The following is a 23,172-nucleotide window of genomic DNA, read 5'->3' as shown; positions in this document are numbered from 1 at the left end:
CGATCCCGGGTCTCCAGAATCGCGCCCTGGGCCAAAGGCAGGCACCAAACCGCTGTGCCACCCAGGGATCCCCGAGTAAATGGTTTCTAAGGAATCTTCCAGTTCTTCAATCATATACAGTTTATAATTCTTTTCAGCGGAGGTGTGAACAAAGGAGAATAATGTATATTCAAGGTGATATACAATCAGTATGAATGGTTCCAACTTAACATAGATGGATTCCTTATTTACTTTTGAAGTAGAAAGTGAACATTAATTTAATACTTGCGATCTTCTTCCTGTAAATGTTCTCCTTACTTGGTATGAATGGATAAGCTGAGCAAACAAAGGGTTTACTAACTCATATCATCTCATAAAAGGCAGGGTAAGAAAGCTTCAAAATTCTTGGCATCTAGGGATATAGAATCTATAAATTTAAACAAAAAATTATTATTTTCCATTAGCATGAGAAAAAAATCCAAGAGGATACACATCATTTGAGGCACCTAGTAATATCATTGTCACTTAAAACATTGTGTTGTGAGATAATCATTTGACTGTTCAAACAATGCTGATGACCATTTTTTCTAGAATTTTTAAAAAATATTTTATTTATTTATTCATGAGAGGTACAAAGAGAGGCAGAGGGAGATGCGGGACTCCATCCCAGGACTCCAGGATCATGCCCTGAGCCAAAGGCAGATGCTCAACCACTGAGCCACCCAAGCATCCGTTTTCTAGAATATTGTAGAGAGAACTGATACATTAAGTAGAGGATTGGAACCGAGAAACTTGAGTGTCCTTCCAACTCTTACCATTCATGCTTTTATGATCTTGTCTTCAGAACACTGAGTCTGGAATTACTCACAGTGCAATGTTCTCATCTGAGAATAGGTGAAGCTTCTTGACTTCATCGTGGGACTGGGTGTCAGGACCAGCCCCAAACATGGGCAATCAGACATTTCCATCTGTATTCTAAATTAATCCCTCTGAGATCAGCTTAACTGTTACTTTAAAATTTGGCTCTAAGTATGCATTTTTTCATAGATCATAGTATATTTTTCTTCTATATGTAGCTTTATCATAAAAAAGGTTATCAAATCCTGGCCAAAAGTTGGGTAGGGTAGGTGTACTTTTGCATGAAGTCAGGGATTTTTTTTTTTTTTCAGTTTGTTTCTAGCTTGGCACAAAAGAGATATACAAGAGGGATTTTTCTATCTCAAGCATCAGGAATTATTAACTGGCTGCCACCCAACTCTTTGAATCGGGCTGGGGTCTCCCTACCAGATTTGATGCTTCATTTTTACTGTTATGTTTATGTGGATATTTGCTCAAAGTTAAAGGCATGAATATGAATAGGGGAGGGCAGTTATCTAGAGTCTAGGGAATGGGTGCTAGGAGCAGCTCTTTATACCCTGAAACTGCCAGTATGAAAGTCACTCATTCAGAAAGGCCAGGATACTGTAATTTACCAACACTCCACTCCCATTCTGATCCTGGATTTGAAATGACAGACACACAGACATCCTGATCTTATGGCACAGAAAGAAGATACCTGATATAGAAGTGCCCAACATCCTGGTAGATATACATGAATACTAGAATAGTAGATAATCATTGCCAAGGATTTCTTTTGGTGTATAAGATTGGTAACCAAAATATGTTAGGAGCTTTCTCTTTTAGTCCTTGACAATCTCAAACTTACTGGAAAAAAATGGAGAAAAATGACTGAATTTGGGATTTCTTCTAATTCTTTTACTAGGCCACCAGTTTGTTTCCATAATTATAAATAATCTCCTATTGTTCCCGAGTTGTTTAGACTATAGCCTGGAAGCATTTCAATGGCAGGGACGAGGTTAACTACTTTTGTATCTTAAAGCTCTTCTCCAACAGTAGGTGTAAAGTAACTAAACTCTTGAGACACACTTTTTGATTAAGAAATAGGATTTATTGTGCAGCTCTGGTGACTTAGCGGTTTAGTGCCGCCTTCAGCCCAAGGCGTGATCCTGGAGACCCGGGATCGAGTCCCAGATCGGGGTCCCTGCGTGGAGCCTGCTTCTCTCTCTGCCTGTGTCTCTGCCTCTCTCTCTGTCTCTCATGAATAAATAAATAAATAAAATCTTTTCAAAAATAGGGTTTATTTCCAACTGTTTTTTCTTTAAAGATTTATTTAATTTTTTATTTATTTATGACAGTCACACACACAGGGAGGGGCAGAGACATAGGGAGAAGCAGGCTCCATGCACCGGGAGCCCGACGTGGGATTCGATCCCGGGTCTCCAGGATCGCGCCCTGGCTCAAAGGCAGGCACCAAACCGCTGCACCACCCAGGGATCCCTATTTCCAACTGTTAAAAAAATGATTAAGGACAACAATTGAGGTAATACAAATAAACTTTATTTAACACTTCAATAATTTTTTAAAAAGGTTTTTATTTATGAGAGAGAGACACACACAGAGGCAGAGAGACAGGCAGAGAGAGAAGCAGGCTCCACGCAGGGAGACCGATGTGGGACTTGATCCCGGGTCTCCAGGATCATGCCCTGGACTGAAGGCAGCGCTAAACTGTTGAGCCACCCGGGCTGTCTGTATTTAACACTTCAAGAAGTGAATAGTCTCCATTCAGAGAACTACAAAATGGAGTGGAAGGCAAGAAGCTTTTAAAGGATAAAGAATAAAGAACAAAGAAGAGAAAAACAGCAAATATCTGGTTGTCTGGGGCCATATAGTCAACCCTGTTTGGGTTGAGTGGGAACAAAAAAATAAGTATAGAGCTCAGAGTTAGCTTGGTGTTTGGGTATTGGTTGAAAGGATATTCTGCATTTCTGGTCAAGCAGAGCATTTACAGGGACACAAAAGTTGTATAAGTTTTGGTTAGCTGATGTGGCCTTCTAGGCAAGAGTGGCTCATTTTGGGTCCAGAAAGTTATTTTAACACAATTGATGCATTACAAATTGGAATTTTAGGTTCTACTTCTAAATAATATTCTAGGTGCTCTAACAATCGAAAAATATGGAATTGGGCTGCACACTTCTCTCCCAGTGAATGGTTAGTGTGTCAAAGTGAGGAGTGTGTCAAGAATCAGGGAAGAGGCCCATGATGGGAATGGGGACTTGCTTCCCAGGGCCTGGCACATTCCCTACCTTCTATAAGGTGGCTTCCTGGTAGAGGTTTGTTGATGAATGAATGAATGTATGAATACTGAATTAATCTGGACAGACAAGTTGAGTTAGCTCCAAATCTTTCCTCTCTTTTTCTTGGGAAAGCTGAATTAAATCCAGCTGTTCTTTAGATTGCCAAGCCACTTTTGAGCAAGTTCCTTTCTATTTCTTTCATTTCTATTTATTTTCCCCTTGGGTGCTGAAGACATAAATGCTTCACCAATTATTTATTCTTTATAAGAGTTGGCCCTTTGTACTTGACATTTTCTTAATTGTTCACATTCTGCATATTTCCTTGTGTTTCCTAATGCTGTTCCATTCCCAGTAACATCTTCTGATGAGACTCTAGTGATGAAAGTGCAAAGGGGTTTCTTATTTGAGCCTTTTTATTTATCCTTTCCACATGTCTCTGCTACACATTTTCCCTAATACCAATTTCCTTATCTAAGCTGACCGCATCACTGACAATGTAAATGCGACTTTGAAGTTTCAAATGATTCGAGGTGTTATATCTCCTGCAGAACAAAATTTTTCAAAAATAGAGATGTGCAATCCGGCTCTTTCTCAGAAATACTACAAGGCTTTTAGAATGTGTGCACATCAGCCAGATTCACTGATCTAATGTGACACCTGACCAGCTGGGTGAGAACATATTTCAAATTTATACAACACAAGCAGTAACAACGTGAGCAGCCTCCTGGCACCACTAGATCCTGCAGGACCAACCATAGGAAGTAATACGGAGGAAATCAGAATGGGAGTAGCCCCTGGCAATAAAACTTTAGTCAGCATAACTTCAAAAGAAAATCCATCAGCATGAGAATGGATTTTTCTTAAGAAAAAGAAAAAAACACCCCATTGTAGTTTACAGTGCTATTCTATCATATCTTCCAGTTCTTGTTCACATGCTACTATTTAAAAAATACTAATGATTATAAGATAAATGGAACTTTATATCCCTCTGTCTTTTTTTCCCAAGTTTATTTAAATTCAAGTAGTTAACACAGTGTAATAATCATTTTAGGTGTAGAATTCAGTGATTGATCACTTACATACAACACCTGGTGCTCATCACAAGTGTCCTCCTTAATCCCCATCACCTATTTCTCCCACCTTCATCTCTCTCCCCTCCAATAACCCTCAGTCTGTTCTCTATCATTAGGTCTGTTCCTTGGTTTGCCTCTTTTTTTCCCCCATGTTCAATTGTTTTGTTCCAATTCCACATATGAGTGAAATCATTAGGTATTTGTCTTTCTCTGACTGTCTAATTTTGCTTAGCATAATACCCTCTAGTTCCATCCACACCATTGCAAATGGTAGGATTTAATTCTTTTTTATGGCTGAATAATATTCCATTATATGTATATTCTAGGTGCTCTAACAATTGAAAAATATGGAATTGGGCTGCACACTTCTCTCCCAGTGAATGGTTAGTGTGTCAAAGTCATCTTCTCTCTCTATTCATCTGTCAATGGACATTTGGGTTCTCTCCATAGTTTGGCTGTTGTTGAAAATACTACTTTAAACATGGGGGTGCATGTACCCCTTCAAATCTGTATTTTTGTATCCTTTGGATAAACACCTAGTAGTGTTAATTGCTAGATATTAATGTATTCTTTTCTTCTTTTGACCTTTATGCCATTACATTTTTTTATGTTATAGTTTACCTCGTTTTTGCTGTCATTTACCATATCTTTACCTTTATTCTTAAATATGCTAGCTAATATCATTATTACTACTGCTTAACTTCTGAATTACATTGCAATATAATGGACAAAACCAGCCAAAGCCGTATTCAAACTTCTGCTATTGGTCCTTCTCTTCCTTGTTCTTCTTCTCCTCATCCCTTTTCTTCACCCACTGCATTTTACCTTCTCTCTTTCTTTCTGGGGCACAGAATTGGATTGATGTAATGAGCCACACTCCTCAGTTTATAAGAAAATATCATAATTCATCTAGCCCCGGCCCTGTTTTATGACCTTGCTTTGCCTTGTCCTGACACTTGGATCCTGTTGACAAAATATCCTGATGTTCAGGTGGTCATTTTGGGTATTCCTTGACTAATCAGATATTTCAATGTTCCTCTTTCCTCCTTTTTTGGGGGGGAAAGAGAAAATTTCCTCATATTTTCCACTTCCATTGGATTGTGCTGGTTTTAGTGATTAATGCATTAGAAAAGTGGTTCTGAAAATTTAGTGTTTGCTATCACCTGAAAGGCTTGTTAAAACAGATTGCTGGGCCACACCCTCAGAATCTCTCATTTAGTAGGTCTTAGGTGGGGCCCAACCACTGGCATTTCCAGGTAATATTGGTAAGTGATGTTTGATTACTTTTGGAGAACTGCTTCATTAGAGGATTTCTAACTTTTTATCAAAACACAGGTGAAAGAGAATTGGAGATAATTTAAGGAAAAGTGACTTGCCTAGGGTAAAAAAAAAAACAAAAAACAAGGATTTACTTAGTATATATACTGTTCTAAAGCTGGAAGTCGCTGCTGCTATCAGAAGCCATTTAGCCATATTTCATGAATCCAGGGAGGAGATATGTGCTTTCATTGTTTATTAGCAATGAGGCCAGGTTTTTCCTTTCATTTGAGTTATAAAGTAAAACCCTACCATAATCCTGTAAGAGAGTCCTAAAACTTAATTGCATAATGTGTAGAATTTTACTATTTCCACATTAATGAAATGGTAGGATAAAAGAGCCAAATGGTAGGATAGGAATGTACAGCCAATGGCCTCATGGCTAGATGTGTATTAATTTCAGGTCAGTTACCTGTGGGCTTCACAGTAGCATTTAGTCATATTTACTCCTTAGAATGGGGAAATAAAAAAAATACAACCTTGTAAATGTGGAATGCAAAAAATCATCTGATTTAGGCTAGCAGTGAAAAACAGGGAGAAGCAGTATCAGTGTGAGATGCATTTTAGGGAAAGTTAAAGAGATCTTCACTTATCCCTCTTCTACCTTTTGTAGTTTTTTCTTGCTACAGAAATTTGTTACAAAGATGAAAAAGTGCACCTACGGTTAGACCAGGCCAGGTACATAGCAATGTTCAATAAGTATTTGCTGCATGAGTGAAAAAAAAACTAACAAAAAGAGGTAGATGTGAAACTCTGTGGGAGTAGAGAATGGAGTGATGACATCACCACTGTGTGTCAACGCCTGAGGGGACCTTGGAAAGTGATATCCTGCCTCGGATATCGTTGCAGGCACTCTATCTCCCAACCCAGACATGTGCAGTGATTAGATCTAAGTGTGTAGTGCAAATCTGCCTGAGAGCATGACGTGGTAAACTGTTAACAATCTTTAACATAGCAGTGGAAATTTGAGTTCCCTACCAAATGTGATAGAATCAGAACATTTTACGGAAGAAGGGAGATTTGAGGCCTGATGTATTTCCTGGGCAGGCTGCCCCCCATAAACTCCGAGTGTGTAGGCTCCTGGAGGAAAAATGGGATGCTCAGAGAGGGTGCACTGATGGGGCAGGAGCAAAATTTGCCTTCTTCTCAGGGATCAGCCCTGTTGTTAGGATTCTTTATGTAGGAGTCCTCAAATCCCCTCGAGGGACTTCAAAACATAGAGCATGGGAGCACCAGCCTCCATCTTCAGGGATTTTGATTCAGTACATGTAGATAGAATCCCTGAATTTATTTTTTTTTAAGATTTTATTTATTTATTCATAAGAGACACAGATTCGGGTAGAGACACAGGCAGAGGGAGGAGCAGGCTCCACGCAGGGAGCCCAACGTGGGACTCCATCCCAGGTCACCAGGATCAGGCCCTAGGCTGAAGGCAGCGCTAAACTGCCCAGCCACCTGGGCTGCCCTGAATTTGTTTTTCAAACAAGTCCCCAGATGATGTTGATGCTCTGGTCTGGGGACCACAATTTGAGACCCATCACTTCAGTCATTTCTGAGTGAAATAGAAACTTTTCAGTTAATATTTTATCTTTAGTGGTGATGGTGAAAAGATTAGAAGTTACTGCAATATTATATTTTAAAGAATGGTTTTAATTGACTCAAATTTAGTAAAAATGTGTTAAAGACCTCCTGTTCCTTCCTGCAAGGCATATAATTAAATTTTAAAAATTATGATCAGGTCCAAATAACAAATTAAAAACTGGAGTTGTTTTAATTAAGAAAGAAGATTAACATTTGTTATATAGTTGAGGGTTGGGAATCCGAGGCTGTGTATTTTGGGGCTTTATTATATTTCAAGTTTAGTACATAATGATTTCCTCACTCCATTGAATTTCATTGGAAAAGGAAAACCACACTCGCTAATTGTAGCTAAAAATACAATGTGGCCAGTCCGTTTGTGTCTGTGCATGTGTATATGCGGGTGTGCATGTGTGTATGTGTGTGTATGCATGTGTGCATGTGTACACACATGGTCAGAGAGGCAAAGGAGACTTGTAGTATTTGAATAGCACAGATGTTTTAGATAAGTGTGAGTCAAGGTAAATATTTAAAATTTCCATCTTAGCTTGGGAAATCCAGCACACAATAACCAGAAGTTTTCTGTTAGAATAAGCATCCTATCTTTCACATCCCTTTTATGTTTTAACAGCAGTTGCTTTAATGTACATCGACCCTGATTTTAATCTAAGTAGAATCAGTCATATTTATTTTCCTTTTGATAAACAGCTATGAGGAGAGGATGCTTTACATGAGTTTTATGACAGTGACAGTAACAGTAGTCATAACTTATGTTAGCTATCTATTTATTCAGGATATAATTTCATACAAAACTATTGTTTTCCTGAGTACCATAAATAAATCAAATTCTGTTATCAGTTCACTAATGTTATAAAGTCACTTTGAAGTACTCACAGAACAAATATTATTATTTCTATGTTACATATTGGATCCAAGGGATCCTGGACAATACAACGAATTCCCTATATTTACTCAGGCTAGGTTAATGTAAGAGCAATAATTAAATTCAAGGAGAGATGATCCAATAATTTCAGCCAGTTTCATAACCAAAACATGTTGACTGCCTGGGCGATCAGTATGCAGAAGTAGGTGAGAAACAGGCGAAGAAGCCAAATCAGTTGAACATATTGTAAGCAAAAAAAATCAGTTCAAGCTAAATTAAGTGAGTGTTATTGTGGAGAAAGAAAAAAATCAAATCAAGGTAGTATAAAGTCATCCTAAGTCTCTATCCAGTATACTCTTCACTACACAAATATTTAGATATGTTAAGGGCTATAGTTTTTAAGGATCACATTTGCTTTTATAAAAGGGAATTGTGGGATTACTTAATTGGGGAGATTTCCCTAATAATGTATGTTTTAATACAGAATACAGTCACTCAATTAGCTGCTTCTATTGTGGAAAGAACATAAGAGAGTTGAACTTACTGTAGATTTAAAAGATAAAACAACACCCATCATAATGATAAAAATAAGGAAACTTCCAGATTTTAAAATTTGTATGTTTTATGTATTTTGTTTATTTTCAGAAATAAAGCAAAATCTTAGAAAACCAACTCAATGTTAACTAACTTAAAACAGACTAGAAATTTTAGAGTAGCGAAGAGGAAAGGCAGTATGATGGTCATGAGGGTAGGTAGTGAGCTATCCATCTGGCTTTAGAGGAAGGGTGCTTTTTGGATTGGCACTGAGGAGGGAAGGACATTTCTACAACTGTCCTCCAGCACAGGCACACATCTAAAAACCTCCACAGTCTATCAGGCCCCAGTGGACAATTGTAAGATTGGTGAGGTCATCATTATTATTGTCATTGTTGCTGTTCCTGTCGCTGTTCCTGTTCTTGGTCTGCCTAGCAAGCTCTCCTGCTGTCTTGTCTCTAGCTACCAGAGTATGTAAGCCAGCTGTGGTCACTTCTGCTACCCCAGCTTATCGCCAGTCTCAGTAGAATGTGTGAAACAAGGAAAGTCCATGAGCATCCTGCCTTGTTGTCCATGGGCATGTGAAGCTAGGGCTACTACCAGTCACACCTCCTGCCAACATAAAAAGCCAACTTCCAGAAAAAGACAGTGAAGCCAGCATATGAGGAGAAATAGTAATGAGCAGATATGAGAGATGAATGGAGAGAGAATCCAGGAGACAAAGAATCATTGGTGTGCTGTTTTTCTTCAATCTTGAGCCTGCCCTGGTGAACATCAACAATTTCCTTTTTTGCTTAGAGTTGTGTCTCTGTCACTTAAATGAAAACACTTAAATGAAAATAGGTCCTAACTCAGGTGTCCTTCCTAACTCCTACCTCTTACCTGTCATTTCAGCTGTGAACTGGTACTGGAAAAAAATTTTTTTTAAGATTATTTATTTATTTGAAAGAGAGTGAGTGGAGTGAGCGGGAACATGAGTAGAAGGAGAGGAGCAGAGGGACAGGGAGAAGTAGACTCCCCACTGAGGAGGGAGCCCAATGTAGGGCGCCCTGGGATCATGAACTGAGCTGAAGGCAGACACTTAATTCACTGAGCCACCCAGGGGCCCCGGAAAATATATTTTAAATGCTAGTTTCTGAATATCCTTTCTTTTCACCAAAACTTCTATGGCCCTATTCCCTTCCGTATTGAGTCTATATTTCTGTGGTTAAATTTTAAAGACAGAAAGAATATTATTGGTGAGCTTCCAGACTTTCAAAACACTGAATGATCTAGGACACAACCTAGGAATAATTAGAACATCGAACACCCTAATCCATTTTGAAGACTGTAATAGGTTAGTCTCTGAGAGTGAATTCTTGATGTTGTCTAGTAGGAGGTGATTACCATCATTCATGACATCTGGGCTGAATCTAAATCTAAATTTTGGACTCATAGGAGCTCAATCTGCACGACTTTCCTTGGGGAGGATGGGGCTTTCAGAAAAAACTGGAAGTTTTTCTATTTCAAGCTGTTGCAGACAAGAAAATAGACGAATTTGATAAAGGCCAGAGTTTACTGTCTTTACAAGTACACTTCCCAGGGGGTTCAGGTAGCTCTTTTGGAGAATTTTGCTATTCCCTGGACTTCTTTAGAGCAATAATGGAGCACTAGGGTATAGTTTCCAAATCTTTATCTGGTTTTCAGGAGCTTGGTTGGTGAGCACTCATGGAAATGCCTTCTTTAAATACAGAGATAGACCAGTCCAGCATGTGTTGTGCTATCATGATTTATTGCTTAAGTATCTGGGAGTTGATAGAGTGCTTTCTGCTAAGCAGACTTTCTTTCTTTCTTTCTTTCTTTCTTTGACCAATGAGTTTTATTTGAATATATTCAAATTCATGTTTTTCATTAATTTGCAATTAACTCATATCAAAGATGTTATTTTATAAGAGCAATTTAGCATCCAATCAAACCTTGTGATTATTTTTTCTTATATGCTTGACGATCCCTTCTGACTTCAGGAGACATTAGGCATGTTTTCAAGGGCAGAGACGCACTGGTGAAGATGTGGATTTGGCTCAAATATGAGGGTGGAAGGTCACAGTAAACCCTGAATAAAGAGCCACTCAAGTTTAATCGAAGGAGTAGTTAACTAGAAATTAGAGCCTGAGATCTGGTTTAGCTAGTTGTGAGATGATGAGCTTGCCTTGCCTTGATTTTCTTTTCTACATAATGGGAATCACAAGGAGTTGTTCAGAATATAAAAGGATATAAAATTATACAAACCTCTTGAAAGATGGGACACAGTTAAGTAGCAGTAAGCGCTATGATTCTTGTAGTTCACCAAACCTTTCTTCTTCAATGCTGATGGTGGCCTTACCTGACTTTGAGGCGAATGCTGCCTCTGCCATGCACTCCCTGAATTACAAGCAAACATGGGTCATGTTTCCTACTTCCCAGGGCCTTTATTTTATGCTGCTATTAATGCATGTTTTGCATGCATATTCAACTGGATAAGCACAAGATTTTGAGTCAGAATTGCATATGTTTGAGACACAGAATTGAAGGCAAGTGAGTCACTTATCCTGTTCATTCCATGCTTGTATCCCTCTTTGGAGGAACATGGGGGCAGATAGGGAGTGACGTGAATGAACATGGGGGGTATTTGCTTATGAGGCATAACTATTACCTGTCGGAATAAAAAATGAGAATATTTTTCTTTTCAGAATCATATATTCAATATATAAATATATGCAATATAATCTAACAAATGCATTGGCATAATTTTTACTAAATATTATTAGAGTAGTAATCATTTGTCCTACTTTAGTTTTATCCTTATTACTCTGTTGAAAAAGAGCATCCTTTTTCTTATTAAAGTAGGAAGAGTCTCATGATGTCTTTTTACTCAAAAGGATCTTGAGAGTGGAGGACGAAGGTGGGTGTGGCTGCGGGGGAGGCTATGCCTGGGTTACACCTCACTACTTTTTGCTTGGGCTCCTACATGAGCCTCTGATTTTCCTGGTGCTCCTCTCCTTGTTCCCAGTGAAACTACAGGGCTGCCAGAATTTTCCTTCTAAATTACAACTTTGATTATGTAATTCTTTACAGCATAAATTTACATGACTCCACACTATTAAGTTAAATAGGAATGTAACAAACTGATGTTCTGAATTCTCTAAAATATGATTTAAACTTTTTAAGACATTAGATAAGACGCTTTAGTTTTTTATGCTGTCGATTAGATTACTTGTTTTTCCGCATATATGGTCTGCTGCCTTTCTTTCAAAAGCCCTTTTACTCAAATTCTTCCCATTGAATGTCTTTATATTATGTAAATCTTATCTCAAAAAGCCACTGCCTCCATGAAGTCTGTCTTGTTCTCCTGACAGCTTTTAGTGTAAATGAGGAAGACCTGGGCTCTGGTGTGATGCAATGTGAGCCTTTCACAGACAGGCCTGGAGCCAGTTATGTTTGTTATTGATAACCTCAGCACTGATCAAGTAGTAGGCCTACAACAAATATTTCCTGAACTGAAAATTGAGTTTGAAAGCTCTCTTCAACTTCTTTTTACTCACATCATTATTGCCATCCCTAGAATCCACCGCAGTCTTCCTCCACAAATTCTTCAGTAAGCTCAGCCAATAGCTTCCCTGCTGGAAGTTGAAGTTTGACTTCAGACTCTTATATCTTGCCTTTTGTTCATCATGACTATTTGCTCATATGTTCGCTCCTCAAATTGCATTTAAGTTTCTTAAAAACACAGACTAGGTTGCATTCGAAGCACCTGGAGAGGACCCTGTTATAACTGGTGCTCAATTACTGGTCATTGATTGACTCATCCTAAGGGTCAGAGAAATGTCCTAAAAGGAAGAGACCAATTTTGTCATCTGCTGTGGCTGGATCTCCCAGAAAGTACAGATGCTGTAGGCCATTTGTAAAGAAGTGCTAGTGACTGGAAGACTAGAATCTAGCCTTGATTAATTCATAACAAATCCTTATTGAGCAAATTCTATTATTTTTGAAACAATTCAGATTCACTTAGACTACTTAATTTTAACTAATGTGGGTTAAAATTGAGCTAATTTGCAAGAGATTAGTAGGTGAAACAATGGAAAGCTCTCTGCTTTATCAAGAGAAGGGATGTACTATTGGATTAATTCTTTGTTGGTGGATGGTGCCTACAGTTTGAATAGCTGCACCAGTTGAACGGCAGGTGCATATCAGTATCCTGGGGGACTTACCATATTATAGTACACATTCCTGGGCCCTTACCCACCCTCAAAGTCTCTAATTCATATAGTTTGAATTGGGAAACAAACATGAAATTTGTGTGGAAAAGTTCCCAGCTGATTATGTTGTACATTTTCAGTAAAAGCCATTGGTTTGGAGCCTTGGTGTGCAAGAATAGGTTTTCTTCAGATGAGGAAAAATGGAACCAAAGATAGAAAGCAAAAAGCACTTGACTTTGCTATTTCTCTGTAGTTATTTATGAATAAATTATAGGTATATTGATGAACTTCTTTCACTTTCTTAGAATACCCAAGTTAGAATCAGACAAATGCACATTCCTAAGTGTAGAGCATAGGATATACTTTGTAAGTGGTAACTGATACAAGCTCTGAGAATTTAGGAGTTATTATTTTATTTTAAAAGAAGATCTTTAATATTTGTGTTCAGTTACTGGAGACTTTTGTGGCTTCACAGTGCCTTTCCAACTAGTCCTAACTTCTAGTCAAAGAAAAGGTGTGATTTTTCTCCTGAGGGCTCCCCATTGCTCTGTAACTCTTAATCATTCTTGCCGTTGCCTGCTGCCTGGCTGCTAAGCTCTTGGATTTGTTCTCTCTCTCTCTCTCTCTCTCTCTCTCTCTCCCTCTTCAGCTCTGAATTGCTTTTTAAAAAGAAAAGTGGTAGCTTTGGACCTAGGCTTATCACTAATTCCCTCATTCAGGGCCCCATTCAGTTTATTTAACTGTCTTCTTTAAATGGGCTACACACATTTTTAAATCTGAACGCTTAAGAATCATCAAACAAAGCTGTTTTTAAACAAGATTATGTAGAGGATATGTGGCTGTTAGTAGTAGGAACTCTGCTTAAAAATTTCTCAGGAAACCACAAGCATTCATCTGCAGGGAGGTACAACACTGGGTATTCCTCACATCTGTGCCATATGGATGGCTCTCTGTGAAACAGTCTCTCACTCAAGTCCTTTTGGTACTTATGTCCACTTAAATGGGGGTTCTTGAGTAGAATTTTATTCTAGGAGAGTGTTTGATCAGGACTGACGGTCTATGAACTTCCATTAGGTTGGTCATGTTCCAGCCACTGCGGGTGGATGTCAATCAGACATCTTACATGAGAAAGTTGAGGATGGAGGACTTCATACTTTGCTGGAGATCAGGATCACTGCTTGGTGCGCATTTCCTCTCTCACTCAGCTAAGTCACATCTGTGTGGCTTGCTAGTCCATGGTATTGTGACTTAAACCACAGACCATAAAGGAGCCAGATTCAGGGCATCTGTCCATGAAAGGTGCTATGATGGCATTGATGGCATACTAATGCTGTTGCTACAGCAACTAGGTAACATCAACTGATTATCATTTGGTGAACATAGGCATTTGCTTGCACAGAAATACACTGCCCCTGGAAACGTGGGCATGAACTTGCAAATCCAACAGGTGTAGTTAGGAGTTGAAATTCAATTAAGAAGTTCATATGACTCCCTCCCCCCCCCCCCCCCCCCCCCCCCCCCCCCCCCCCCCCGAGTCCTGCCTTCAACTTTGTTGATTGGAAGACTTCAGACTTCCAGGCAACACCTTGGGTGGATTCTATATACTTCTGGTCAGTTTTGATTACTCTAACTCAGCCCACTTTTCAGTTTTCCAGTTTTCCAGCTCACATCTAATCCAAACTCTTACATTTTTTTTTTTGCTCCATCTCTAAGGCCAGAGGACCCCCAGTGTTCTGGAATGGGGAAGGGAGAGAGCCTACATTAGATTTCTCCCACTTGGTTGATGATGTTTCTCTCTTGGCCTTTGGTGCCCCTTTGGAGCAGCATCTCACAGGGCAGCCTTTTCTTGGGGCACAAGTGTGTGGTCTCCCTGCTACCTCATTCTCTGATGTTGGAATCCCATATTTTCCAAAACCTCTTTGCACCCCCATCAGCACCTGCTGCCAAAATTCAGCCTTAGCCAGCACTTGGTAAACAGCTTTCTTGGAAGCTTCCATGAAAGACAGCTGGAGCACAGCTAATATCTGCATGGTCCTTTCTTTTGGCACTGAAGAAATCAAGTATCTTTTTCACTTCAATGGCATCCTCCTTCCACTATAATGCCATTCCCATTTCTTTCCTTTGCTCAAATAGGCAGAGGCTAAGCTTACCTACAAAGAGCAATCCCTTCTTATAAGAAAGCCCTCTTGGAGTTCCTCACCACCTTCTTAGCCTTTAAAGAAGAAAAGCACTTCCCCCACATTTGGAAGAGGGGGTGGGTTCCTTCTCACTTTGGGTTCAAGGCCAGTGTCTTCACCTCTGCCTTTGGTTCTTGTGTAGCAGTCATTCCAACCTTGCCTACAATTAGAACCATGCAGGCAACTAAAAAAAAAAAAAAAAGCCAACTGGCTAGGTTGGTGCCACAGCCCAATTAAATCATTGTGTCTCTGGGAGGCATCCAGGCATCAGATTCGCAAGCTTCCAGGTGATTCTAATGTGTAGCCAACATTGAGCACCACTGTGCATAGACTAGACGTAGGAGTGAGCATGAACAGGTCAGCCTGGTTTTGCCACCTCTTCATAAGACCTGGCAAGAGATGCAGCTGTTACAGGTGTCTGGAGGTGTCGATGGTCTTTTTAGAATGTGGATACTAGTGTCCTGTTTCCAGCTGTGGAACCTAGCACACCACTCTGGAAAAAAAAATCCCCTCAGCTTCTTGTTGTGCAGCATGAAATGATGTCCTTGAGTACTCAAAGTGAAATGGAAAAGGGCCTCATTCCTTTCCTTGGCTGTGGCCCCTGTAAGGGAGGGGACCATAAAATTAAGGGGCGCCGAGTATTTGTGCTCTGAGTGCTCCGGAGGGGTGCAGGACTGGTGCAGGCAGCTTGCTTTCTACTCCTTCATTTCCAGGACAAATGAAAGCAGACACTGCATGTGGCTATTTTTGCTCTCCCTCCCTGTTTGTTTGTTTAAGGAATGCACAATGCTGGGGCTCTTTTGTTGTGGCTTCACTAAGCATGGTTTGCTTGTAGTGAGAGGCAGAGTGAGTGTGGCTTGAGCAGAGGGGAAATTCCTTCTGTGAAAATGAGAAACACAATCAACTCTAAAGTTTGTGGAGAAAAGAAAATACTTTGATACAGAGAAAGCAAAAGAACCTCAGTGACAGAGATTGGGAAAACCTCTCCTGGCTGTGTAGGAATAGAAATTTTAAAGTGGAAAGAAAATGGGATTTTAGAGTCAAGAATACTGTGTTCTGGTCTTGACCCTGCTGCTTGTTTTAGAGAGATAATGGTTTGTAACCTAACACGTAAAGTCTACATGAGCCGGCCTCGACACTAATTTTAGGCTTTCCCACCCAAAATGAGAAGTTTCTGAACTTCTCTGTACCTCAGTTTCCACATCTGCAAAATGGAGATCACAGTGGCACCTACATCAAGATTGTTAGGAGGATTAAATGAATGAATATTCTAAAAGATTCTATGTAAGTGGCTGTTAAGCAAAAAATAATAATTTAATTGGTGCAACTCATTGGACCTTCCAAGTTCCTTATCTCTAAAATGTAAAGGTGAATGTCTCTGAGTTCCCTCTTTCTGATATAATCCAATGATCTTACACAGGTTTGGTGCTTTTCACTTTCCTAGGTTATTTATTTCTTTATTTTTAAAGGTTTTATTTATTTATTGGTGGGGGAAGGGAGAGTGGCAGGAGGAGCAAAGGGAGAAGGACAAGCAGACTCTGTGCTGAGAGTGGAGCCCAACATGGGGCTCGATTTTACAACCCTGAGATCATGACCTGAACCAAAAGCAAGAGTTGGTTGGCCAACCAACTGAGTCACGCAGGTGCCCCTCCAACGTTTTTTTAAAAAACGTAGTTGCAATGGATTAAATATTTGTGTCCCCTCAAAATTCATATGTTGAAATTCTGTCCCCCCCAATGACAGTAGTAGGAGGTGGGGCCTTTGGGAGGTACTTAGGTCACAAAGGAGCCTCATGAATGGAATCAGTGCTGTGTAAAGAGACTCCAGAGTGCTCCTTGGTCCTCTTTCTGCAGTGTGAGAACATAGCGAGAAGTCAGCAGTTTACAACCTAGAGGAGGGTATCGCTAGAGGATCCTGGCCTCTGATCTCAAACTTTTAGTCTCCAGAACTGTGAGAAACATTTTTTTTTATAAGCCACTCACTCTCTAGGTTACTTTGTCATAGCAGTCCAGACTCAGACAACCATTAACATCCAGAAATAGCTTTGAAACTAAATAGGGCAGTAATAATATTATTATTAATAATAATATACCAGAACTTTGATTTATTTAAAAAGTATTATGATAATTATTAAATAAAACTGATTTGCTATTCAGAAAGATTGGTTCTTGAGTCATAAACCGTTTATTATAATGGATAGACCATGAAATTATAGAATTGGGTGCTGATGAGGACAAGTCTGTACCGTGTTGTCCACAGTCTAACCATCAACTCATGACATCTGGCCTCATGACTTTGCTCCCACTGCTCTTACTGCCTGGAATGCTCTTTGTCTCTAACAGCACTGCAGAGAGAGGACTCTCCTTCACTGATCAGCTCACATGTCTGCTTTGTCACAGTTTCCTTGATTTCTTAAGTTGGAAATGACAGCTACCCTTTCTGGACCCCTTCTGTAACATGTATCGACTTCTCTTGTGGAGATTGGCAGGTTGTAGAGCTGCATGGAACAGTTTACCACATCATAACAAATGGACTTTAATGAAAAAAATTGGGGAAGAACAATTTGTGTTCAACTTACTTTTTACCCTAAACATTAAGTAGTACTTAGTGAGTTTTTTTCATGATAATCAAGATGCTCCCCTTCTACTGATGGTGGGATTCCTGCTTTATAACTAGGTACTTCAAACTATTCAAAATTATTTGGCTGCAGGTTCTGTAACAGTACATAGTTTTTGCAAATAGTTCAACTAGTTTGAAGTAAATTGAATAATATACTCAGCAAGATATAAGACCCATGTGGTATATGTATATTATACATATTTTAATGATATCAGGTAGAGTATGATTTTTACATACTTTTTCCCTCTCATTTTCCTTACAAATTAGAAGATATATTTGTGCTTGGGGCGAAGTTGTAGCAAATTTCTTGTTTACAAAAAAAAAATTCTGTCCTTAAAAAAAGAATTAACCACATTGGTTTTGTAATTTGATCCAATTTTTCTAGTATGCCAAAGTGATGTCAGTTGAATCATGCAAAAAGTTATTTTTTGTCTTATTAGTCATAGACACCAGGATGAAACTTTTTTTAATCAATAGAATTCTATTGCAAGGGAGAATGAATGTAGACAGCACAAACTTTTTGGAGATTCTGAAAAAAAGCATAAACCATTTTTTTCTGCTACTGAGTTTCTTATAGATCCATGGGGAAGCAGGGAGAAAATTCTATAACATTGATTCTCCAAATAGTTCCAATCTTAGGTGTGAAGATTCAGTTTCTGGCTGTGAAGAATCATTTATCTGCCCAGGAACAATAAATAGTTATTTTTTTTTCTCTGTAATTCATCGTTGTGAAGATGGTTTTAGGACCCTGAGCTCAATAGCTTGACAAACCCTCTGGATTCTGTTATGTTTTCCAGAATGCCCAGATTTAATATATATTTCTTAATTTAACTTGCTTTAAAATTTAAAAAAAATATTTATTTATTCCAGAGAGAGAGAGAGAGCACGCGTGAGGAGGATGGTGGGAGAGGGACAGAGAGAGTCCTAAGAGGACCCCATGCTGAGCCTAGACCCCCCCAATCCAGGGTTTAGTCTCACAACCCTAAGATCATCACCTGAGCCAAAACCGAGTCAGCTACCTAACCAACTGTACCACCCAGGTGTCCCTTAACTTGCCTTGTTAAAAGAAAAATTTATCTAAACATATGGAAAATATTTAAACACTACATAAAGGATATACAATGAAGTGTAAATCTGTTTCCCTCCTGGGTTGTCCCTTATACCTAATCTCCCAGCCCCACCTTGTACCTTCTCCCATCTCAGCACACAAGTGCTGTTACTGATGCCTCAGGTCTCGATTTAAATCAGAGGATTTTCTGGCTACCTGACTGAAAGTGCTTCCCCAAGTCACTCTCTCTTCAGAACACATTATTTTATTTTTATTATGACACTTACCACTACCTGACATTTTCTTATTTATTTATTTATGATCTGCTTGTCTCCCACTCCTCTTCTAGAACATGAATTCCATAAGAACAAGGAGTTTATCTGCTCAGTGCTGCTTGTTTTTTTCTTAGAAGTTCAAAGGGATCAGGGATACCAGAGAAACTTCTCTTTCCTAAAACAGACCATTCCCATGATTTCTGCAGGTCAGAGAAAAATCGTAAGGCTGGAGAAAATTGCAGAGGGATATTTGGGACCTTGTACCTGATAAGGTGGTAAGATGAACACAGGGTACTACCTCCCCCAGTGATTTGCTCATAGTAGACACTCAGTAAATATCTACCTGCTTCTTTAATAAAGGAATAAAAAATTACTATTCACCCCCCCACACACACACACGCACACACGAAGCGTGTCTAGAAAAGAATAAGTGTGCCTGTTAAGTGTTTGCTGAGCATTAAAATCCTTTTTTAAGTTTTATTAAGGTGCAATTGATGTACAATTAGAATCACTAGTACAAGGATATGTATGATTTGATGAGCTTTGACTAAAGTATATGGTCATGCAACAGCTACCATAATGGTGATACACAAACTCTTGTGCCCCATGGCAGTCAGTCCTCCTGGTGACCACTCTTCTGCTTTTCCTCACTGGAGTACCTTGTGTGAATTCACCTAGATAGAATTACATAATATGCATTCTGTTTTGGTTTCTTGTCACTTAGCATATATACTTTTAAAATTCATCCCCCGTGTTTGTACCTGGGTGGCTCAGTGGTTGAGCATCTGCCTTTGGCTCAGGTCATGATTCTGGGCCCCTGCAGGGAGCCTGCTTCTCCCTCTGCCTATGTCTTTGCCTCTCTGTCGCTTATGAATAAATAAATAAATAAAATCTTTAAAAAAAATAAAATTCATCCACATTGGTACCTGTATCAGTTTGCTCTATTTTGTTGACTAAGATTACATTTCGTGGATATACCACATTTTGGTAGTAGCCATGCGGGTTGTTTCTAAGACCAAGAGTTGTGAATGGTTTACCCTACTTGCAAGCTAACTGATTAGTCTGTCACTGTTTCATGGATCCTTTATTTATAATAAAGACATGAAATTCCTGGGCCACAGAGCAAGGACAATTTGTTACTCACTGTAACAGCACAAGCCAGAATCTTAGCATTTTTGCCTGTTTCCTCAGCCACTATTCCCACAGGTTGACATGTAGAGGGCCAGGCAATGGTTGCTTTATAATAGGGAAATCCTGAGCTTAGATAATTCAGATCTCTTATTTTATGGGCAGTAAGCCTATAAGCCTATATTTTGATCAAGAGGCAGACATCTTTACCTATTATTATTAATATTATATTTATATTATTTATCTATATTTATGATATTCATTGTATAGCAAAATATACCCATCCTTTCCTTAGAGGGGGAAACTAAATCTTTCAAGGCTGTTTGTTCTTTATGAGTCTACTATATGTGTTCTAGATGTTTGTTCTATATGTTCTAGAGATCATTGGAAACAAAGGCAGCCACTGCCTCCTCTATTCACAAGAACACAGGAGATTCAAGGGGAATTTTAGTGCTCAACATCCTGGTTTTGTCTACTGTGAATAAAGCTACCGTGGACATTAGCACACACATTTTGTGTGGACATGTGTTTGTATTTATCTTGGTGAAATAGCTGGGAGTGGAATTGAATTGAGTGGTTGGGATGTGTTTGGCTTTATAAGAAAATGCCAGGTTATTTTCCAAAGTATTATTTTGCATTGCTCACAGCAGTGTTTGAGATTTCCCATTGCCCCACATCCTCACCAGCAACTGCTAGTTAAAACCTTTAGCCCTTCTAGAAGGTGGGTTGGGGTTTTGCATTATGAGTTTTAATGTATTCTTTTCTGATGACTAATGATGTTGAAAATTTTTCATATGCTTTTTTCCATCTATATCTCTTTTGGATGAAGTATCCGTTCAATTATTTTGTTAAAATTGTGAGTTGTGGGCAGCCCCGGTGGCCCAGTGGTTTAGTGCCGCCTTCGGCCCGGGGTGTGATCCTGGAGACCCGGATCGAGTCCCACGTCAGGGTCCCTGCATGGAGCCTGCTTCTCCCTCTGCCTGTGTCTCTGCCTCTCTCTCTCTCTCTCTCTCTCTCTCTCTCTCTGTATCTGTCATGAATAAATGAATAGAATCTTTAAGAAAAATTGTGAGTTGTTGGTCATATCACGGAGTTTTGAGAATTCTTCATATGCTCTGGACACACTTTCCTCATTGGATATTGTTGGGAGATAATTCTCTTTGAAATTCTCATGTTTCTGCAGATTTTATTAGCAGAGAAACTGACTCCTATTATTCCTGACTATCTTTTTAAAAGTGGATTGTATAACAAAAAAGACTTAGACAATTGAGATAGTGTCTCCTTTTAGACAAGGGAAAATTTGCTAAAGTAGCAAAGAGTATCTCTCAGGTTCGCTTGCTGCTCTTTAAAAAAAAGAAAGGACTTTTTGGGGGACACCTGGGTGGCTCAGTGGTTGAGCCTTTGGCTCAGGGTGTGATCCCAGAGTTCTGGGATCATGTCCCACATCAGGCTCCTTGCATGGAGCCTGCTTCTCCCTCTATCTGTGTCTCTGCCCCTCTCTCTCTGTGTCTCTCATGAATAAATAAATACAATCTTTAAAAAAATAAATAAAATTTTAGAAATGGGCTTTTCTAAGCTTGGAGTTACTGAGGTTTGATGCAAATCTTCTCCATGTGCAGCATCCACTGGGGCTCAGCTGCATGTCACTCCCATAAGTGTTTCCTCTGCTGTGAGAAATAAAGTCCTTTGTGATGCAGGAGTCTCAGGTCTTCTGGTAGAATCCATGAAACTGAGGCAAGCTAATGGATCAGTTGGCCAGGAGTATAAAATCTCAGACCTTCATAGCTCTTGATAGATACATGTTTTCCAAACATTTTTCTGTCTATTGGCTTGCATTTACATTTTCTTCATAGTGGCTTTTAAATATTTAAATTTGGATAGAATCTAATCATTATTTTTTTCTATTATAGTTCTTGCTTCCTGTGCCCTTAGGAATAAATCTTTGTCTAACTCAAGGACAGAAAGAACTTTTCCCTATATTTTCTTCTAGAAGTTTTATAACTTTAGACTTTACATATAGGCCTATGAGTTAAACTTTAAGTTAATTTTTACGTGTGCTGTGAAATTTATTATTATTTTTGCATAAGGATATTCATTTTGTTCAGTACCATTTGTTGAAAAGATTATCCCCACTCTATTGAATTTCTCTGACATCTTTATAAAAAAATGAATTGATAAAAAATGATCTACTTATATTTACATATTTTCTGTTCTGTCCCATTAATCTGTATGTATATATTCAACATATGCTATCTTGATTATTCTAAGCTTTATAATAAAGTCTTGAAATCAGGTAGTATAAGTTCTACAATTTTGATTGTCTTTTGGAAAACTATATATTCTAGATCATTTGCATTTCTATAGAAATTTGAGAATCAGCTTGGAAGTTTCTATAGAAAAAAGGTTTCTGGGATTTTTATTGGGATTGTGCTGAATCTTTAAATCTACTTGAAAAGAAATGACATGTTCACAATACTGAATCTTTTGCTTTATTAACACATTTTTTTTTCAAATATTTATTTATCTATTAGATTTTATTTATTCATGAGACACAGAGAAGCAGACACACAGGCAGAGGGAGAAGCAGATTCCCTGCAGGGAGCCTGATGGAGGACTTGATTCCAGGACCCCTGGATCATGACCTGAGCCAAAGACACTCAACCACTGAGCCACCCAGGTGCCCCAAACACAATGTATTTCTTAATTTCTTTAGGTCTTCTTTAATTTCTCTCAGGAATCTTTCATATTTGCCAGTTACACATTTTGTAAATATTTGTTTATTCCTAAACATTTAATATTTTCTGGTGCTTTGGTAAGTGGTAATTCTTTGCTTTAAATTTTAATTCCCAGTTGTTTATTGCTAGCATAAAGAAATACAATGGATTTTTATAGGTTGACCTTATATCTTGCAATCTGGGTAAACTCACTGATTTTAATAACATTTCTTTATGAGTAGATCCCACCAGTTTTTCTATATAGACTATCATATTTTCTGGGACTAAAAAGAAGTATAATTTCCCCAGATTTTGTATACATTTGATTTATTTATTTTTTCACTTTATTGTACTGGATAGGATCTCTACAATGGTGTTGAATGGAAATAGTGAGAGTAAACATCCTTGTCTTGTTCCTGAATTTAGGAAGAATGCACTCTGTCAGTATTTAGTGTGATATTAGCAGTAAGTTTTTCATAGATGTTCTTTCTTAGCTTCA

At 38.7% G+C, this 23,172-nt stretch overlaps 1 long non-coding RNA gene across 2 annotated transcripts in view; it reads right to left on the bottom strand.

The window, feature by feature from the left end:
- Nucleotides 1-23,172, bottom strand: part of LOC119867207 — a 182,952-nt gene that overhangs the window by 12,021 nt on the left and 147,759 nt on the right. The window lies entirely within an intron of this gene.

This window comes from Canis lupus, chromosome 14 (assembly GCF_011100685.1).
Source record: "Canis lupus familiaris isolate Mischka breed German Shepherd chromosome 14, alternate assembly UU_Cfam_GSD_1.0, whole genome shotgun sequence".
In the NCBI taxonomy this organism is placed as follows: domain Eukaryota; kingdom Metazoa; phylum Chordata; class Mammalia; order Carnivora; family Canidae; genus Canis; species Canis lupus.
The sequence above is the reverse complement of the archived record's forward strand: the minus strand, read 5'-3'. Positions and strand labels throughout refer to the sequence as shown.